This window comes from Paramisgurnus dabryanus, chromosome 18 (assembly GCF_030506205.2).
Source record: "Paramisgurnus dabryanus chromosome 18, PD_genome_1.1, whole genome shotgun sequence".
NCBI lineage: Eukaryota > Metazoa > Chordata > Actinopteri > Cypriniformes > Cobitidae > Paramisgurnus > Paramisgurnus dabryanus.
The window spans coordinates 31,076,570-31,083,249 of NC_133354.1; positions in this window are offsets into that span (position 1 = coordinate 31,076,570).

Here is a 6,680-nt window from a genome sequence, read left to right on the forward strand (position 1 = left end):
ACGTGCCGTAGTGAGGACGCGCGTGTCATGGCAACATGAAGTTGGTTCAACTCTTTAAAATGAGGGATTTACAACATTCACTACGAGAAATGTCAGCAAACTGGACTGAAGCAGATATCAGGTAAGTTAGCTCGTTACTTACTGCGTTGAAACGGAGATCATTCAGCAGCATAAAAGAATATCGCGTCACGTGCTCATTTGAGCTATAATAAACGAAAATACCCGCATGTTATCCCAACAAGATATATCGTCCAGCTCCTCAAAATGCGGGTTTTAAATGCATATAAACAATCACGATGAGAAATGTCTGAAAACTTTATCAAAGCAGAAATCAGGGAGCTTGTCAAATATCCACTCTGAAGCTGAGATCATTCACCAGCATAGAACTGTGCGTTCACGCGCTCCTTTGTAGTCTTATCATAAACAAAAATGCACGCGAGTTGTTTCTGGAGAGAGAAATAATATATAATATGCAAACTTCAGACGCTGCGTAGAAGAGAGGGCGGGACTTTCAACAGGTCACGTGTCTTTCCGGGACCATCAGATGCCGTGTAATCTTGGCAGTGTGAATGTAAAATAATCTAACTATTCCGGAAAAATCCAGGATTCAAATCCCGTGTATTTTACGGAATTTCTGTGTGAAAAGAGCTAAAGAGAGGGCTCCGGGGTCTGTATTAGGCCCGAACCCAGAACACCCCCCCTCCCCCCTTGTATTCAGGTTAGGAAGTAACCAAGTAAGTGTGAGGAGACGGGGTGGTGGAGGGATGCTAAGAACTGTCGAAGGACGTGGGAGAGTTAGCTGCATGTTTATATAGGCTTCCACTCATGCCGATCAGGTGGACACCTGATTGCTGATTGTTGACAGCTGGTCGTAATTACGAGATAGTTTGGCAGATTATTTAAAAGTGCTCCTCTCGAACTTTGTTAATAAAACATCATATAATGAGCACATTAAAGGCAAAAGTATCCATATAACGGTATTTAATGTCTCATATTGCAATAAATGTACTCTCATGACTTTACATAACAGCATAAGTGCATGAATAAACATATAAAGAAGCAGGATTGACATGCAACCTGTTACATTATTAAATACTTAAAAAAGGTAATATTACCAGTGGGGGCCGGTGACTTCTTTTTTCGAGGGGGCTCAATGCGAAGTATGCAAAATATGTGTTCTGTGGGTCGAGCGAGCCTATGTGCATCACGTGTCTTGTCAAAATAAGTGCCTGCTGCAGACGCGTCTAAAGGGTTTATGATAAAAGAGAAGCTGGCGTTTCCCAGATACTCGCATAATATCATGTGTAATCAGAGTTTACTGGTAAAAGAGTGTCGTGTGTGCATTTTGTGAAAGTGAGTGTCTCTTTTATCATAAACGTTTTTTTAGCAGAAACTTATTTTGATAAAACACGTGATAAACATGGTTCACAAGATGCAACAAACACATATTTTGAAAACACAAGGAACACACATGACATTCCAAACACTTATTTTGAATACACGCCCCCCGGATGAGCAGTCACGAGCTGCCACTGAATATTACTGAAGTAAACTTTGAGGTAAAAGCAAAAAAAAAAAAAAAAACGTGCCTAAGCGCTAACTGCTAAGTTTAAATATTCCACGGTTTCTGCCCACATCTCGGCATGCCTGAGGGACATCTCACTCTGGATGAAGGGTCACCATCTCCAGCTTAACCTTGCAAAGACAGAACTGCTTGTCAAATCATCTGAACCAAAGATTCAACACAACCTTTCCATTCAGCTAGGTTCCTCGACCATCACGCCTTCCAGAACAGCCAAAAACCTGGGAGTGGTCATTGATGATCAGCTTAGCTTCACTGAGCATGTTGCCAGCACCGCTCGCTCTTGTAGATTCATCCTCTACAATATTAGGAAAATTAGACCTTTCCTAAATGAGCATGCCACGCAGGTCCTGGTCCAAGCTGGACTACTGCAATGCGCTACTGGCAGGGCTTCCAGTCTGCACGACCAAACCCCTACAGATGATTCAGAATCCAGCTGCAAGAGTGGTCTTCAATTAACCAAAGAGGTCACTCCTCTCTTTTTTAAATTTCCTATAGCAGCTTGCATCAAATTTAAGGCTCTGCTCCTGGCCTTTCAACCACCACTGGGTCAGCACCCCCTTGCCTTCACTTACTTATTGAGCCTTATGTACCCTCTCTATCCCTGCTGTGGAATGATCTGCCGGTCGTGACACGATCTGCTGACTCTGTAGCTTTCTTTAAGACTCTGCAAAAAACCCATCTCTTCCGCCATTACCTCACTTCCTAATATAGGACTTAATGTCTTTCTCTACTTTCCTTTCTCTTTATCAAAAAAAAAAAAAAAAAAACATTTACTAACAAAGCCTTTGCTATGTATACTGTGTTGGACTCGATGAGACTTTTCCATTGCACTTATGTATTGCTGTTCTTGTGTTGCTATAATTGCTTCTATTGTTTACCTCACTTGTAAGTCGCTTTGGACAAAAGCCTCTGCTAAATGACTAAATTTAAATGTAAATAAGCTCAGTAACAGTAGAAAAATTACATTATCTCTCAAAACGGAATATTATAATGTGGGGTCATAAGGTTAATTCATGCTTTTTTGATATGTTTTCACGTGTTTTCTTTCATGGACTTTAGACCCCTTAAGTAGCCTAGGCAGCCCGATAAAAAAAATCTAGTTCCGCCTCCGCACCTGCAGGCGGTCACCCATTCAGGTACTAACCAGTCCCGACACTGCTTAGCTTCCCAGATTGGACGACGTCAGGGGTGCTCATTGTGGTAAGGCTGCAAGCAAGAGACGCCAGAAACTGCGGCGCTTTAAAGAATGCACGTGAGCTGAGCCCAGGCATGTACTGGCCATCGGTCCGCCGTGGGGCGACATGAATGTTAAAAGTTATTTAATGTAATTATATTGTTGTATCAGTCAATGTCATTCCTTCGTGACTCTCACCGGACAAAAGAAGCCAATGCAAGCTGCCAGACTGACAGGTTATCAAGCCTGTTGATTGCATGACATGTGCATGTCGCACCGGCCAATCAGAATCAAGGTATTACAAACAGCAGGTGCCTGCGCAGATTGACCGGCGTATGACGTCAGATCACTGCGAGAACAAATCAAATCGGTCCTCTTGCGGTACTTCCCGCCGACCAGTCTGCCTTGCGGTGTATGTAGTGTAGACGAAAAAACTGCGGAGCCAGCGCTGTTCAATGACCCCCATCTACTGAAACCTACTGACAAAATCACACAAAGTCTCTGAACATAATAACAGAGAAATAGAGAATAATAGAAAGCCAATCACCCATGGCAAAATAAAATTCCAAACGTTTGAAAATCAAGATCATTTTTCCTGGAACGCTGAGACTTGTTTAAACTAGCGAGCGTGTGCTAAAGCACTTATACTTCAAACTACAAAAAGTGCTGCTTTTATTCATCTAGCGTGTTGACGTTTTATATTTCATACAAAACAACAAATATTCTGAAAATGATGAAGCCCAATTCGCTTTATAATTCCTTAATAAATTTCGCTAATTCATTAGCTATAGGTCAGTGGTATTTAGGGTGACAATACGTGCCATTATTCCCGGACGCATCCTGGCCAGGATTTTGGTGTGTCTTCCGGAAGTAATATTTTTTGACCGCATTCGCCATTCAGTTAAAACATAAGACATACAATCATAGTCTCATTTTTACCTTAAAATGTAATGGTTACTTTTCTGTACAGTAATAAATTAATAAAATACTGAAACGTACATAAACAAAACTACAGCAGTGTAGGAAAAGAAACAATTGTAAATGTTTAATTAAAATCATTCACAGATGTGTTAACTTTTTTAAAGAACAGATGTTCTAAGTTTCACGGTATGGAAAGTATTTGACTAAAAATACTTAATTTATTAAAGTTACTCCTTGCGAACAAAGATGAACAAAGGAATTGAACAGCAGAGGATTCATCCATTTGGAAAATGACAGACTACAGGAATTCCCACGTACAAGCACATTGCCTGGGGTATTTATTTTCAAACACGTAAAATGCCTTTAAACCATAGACTGTAAAAAAATATGGAAGTAGTGTCCGTGACGTCACCCATTGGTTTATGAAGAGTATTTTTGAAGTAGGTAGTGAATTATAAATTTAATAAAACTTATAAGGCTTCCTTTTTGCATCCTTGCATCGTCGGTTTGCATAAGACTTTGGTGTTACCTTTTACTGTTGTGCCAACAACAAAGGCTCCAAACCACACAGACTGACAAATGATGTGACGGATGATCTGACTATAAAGAATAAAGTCCAGCAGTACTAAAATGTAGCAGATAATTAAGACATTGCCAATACATTTTAAATTTAAATGTTACTGGCTGAAGTTGTATGATGGCCTTGCTAGCCTCATCAATGGATGGATGTAAAAACCTTTTGACCAACTCTGCATACTCTAGAAAAAAGAACGGGAAACAACATCACTTCATATCTCTGCAAAAAAACATAACATCTCTGAATCAGCCACAGATCAAAGGGTTGGTCAATATAAATTTGAAATCACAGGAGACAACCCAAAAATATTATAAAATGAATATAAAATAGTAACTAAATACAACTCACATAATAACACATATAAATTCATATTACACATATAAATGTTTGTTAACTTGTCACTTCAGCCCCCTGCTAAAAAACAATAGACACCATCAAAACCAATTCAAAATGTTTCACCCCTTTGTTTTGTAAAGGAACGAATCAAAAGACTTATTTATTTGCAATACTTTGTAAGGTATCTACTCAAATGAGTCATTAATTCGTGAATTCCCCAGAAACACGAGACGGCAATTTAAAAATAAACACATTTCGTAATTAATTAAAATACAGTAACGAAGGAACGCCGCACAGTGTAACAAAGTAAAATTACGATTGTTTTTAGACCTCGGAAGGGGAACTGAGGCGAGAAGGGCATATAGGCAGTTGCCCGGCAACCTGAGCAACCCCCCCGTGCACGTCCATGGCTGGCTTATGGCAAACTTGTGTAACCTTTTCATGTGCATATGACATATCTAATAATTCTGTTGTTTTTTGTGTTCCAGGTGTTCTGAACTGCACTGTAAAATCAAAAAGTATACCTTACTATAAAAATTTTTTTATGTTTAACTGTTTTTAATGAAAATGTTGAGTTTACTTTTATTGCTAGTTGTTGTATAAATGTTAAAATAAAGTTCACACAACTGAAGCAATTTAAGTAAAATGACACAAACTAAGTTTAAAAATTTTTATTTTAATGATTATTTTTGTGGAGAAAGTATACTAAAATGATGAAGAAAGGCAAAATATTAAATGCAATCAATGAATACAGCAAAATCCCACTGTTAAATTAACTCTTTTGGCTGTATGACTGCAAAAGCTGCAATCTTTCACGTTCGCCTCTCTATCATCATCTATATTTGAAAACTAAGATTATATCTTGCGTTATTTTTCAAACTGATAAGTTTAACTTCTAAGCTGCTGTCAGAACAAAATAGTGCTTAACTATCAGCATCCAGATATGTGACTTAAAAGTAGACAAATCTTCTTTCTGTATGTAGACGTGATGTAATCACAAGTCAAGACATTTACCACAAAGGGGTGGTTTCCCAGACAGGGATTATCTTAAGCCAGGACTAGACCTGTTTAATTGGGAAATATAACTAGTTTTAACAAACAAACCTTAGTAAAAACATTACTTTTGTGCATTTTGAGGCCAAACAAAGGGCAATGATGTATTTTAAGCTATGTCAGTGCAAGTTGTTTTGAGTTTGGACAGCTCTTACATTTATTTTAGTCTAGGACATGGGGTGGGCAATTCTGGTCCTGGAGGGCCACAGTCCTGCAGAGTTTAGCTCCAACCCTAATCAAGCAAACCTGAACTTCATTCGCAAGTGATACTGAAAACTTTGATTAGATTTTTCAGGTGTGCCTGATTAGGATTGGAGCTAAACTCTGCAGGACTGTGGCTCTCCAGGACCAGAATTGCCCACCCCTGTTGTAATGAATAGTCTAACGATTTATAGTCGTTGTACCCTATTGTTATAATATGTCTTATTGACTAATTACATGTTTGCTGTACCCCATTCACACAGACCTTAGGTCCAAAAAAATACCCGTAAAATTGCCAGACAAGCGTCTGTGTGAAAACAAACACGTCCTATAAATCTTCTGAGATCGTTGCCGGAAAGAGGACCAAGTCAGATACACGGAAAACCCTCTGTGTGAACAAGAAGCCGAAAGAATGCCGTAATGGGCGTGCGTAGTGAGGACGCGAGCATCATCACAACAAAACTCAAAGTAAAAGTATCAAATCTAATTATTTACTTGAGTAAGAGTAAAAAAGTATTAGATGAAAAAACTATTCAAGTAGTTAGTTACTCGTTACTTCCGATCTGATAGAGAAGTAGCGCAAAAAAGCACTGAATTTCAGACTACATGGAGGGTTTTCACAAACCTCTCCTTAAAAGTCTCATTGTTCTGCTTATATACAAGTAAAGCAGCCTATCTCAGTCCTGCAATGGAAACATTAACATCACATAATGTGTCATTTGAGAAAAAATCTCAAACACACACACACACACACACACACACACAGATGATTTCTGACGGTTAACTCTGTATTTATTTTCATGTTCACAACACAAACGTCAGCATCTGCCTTT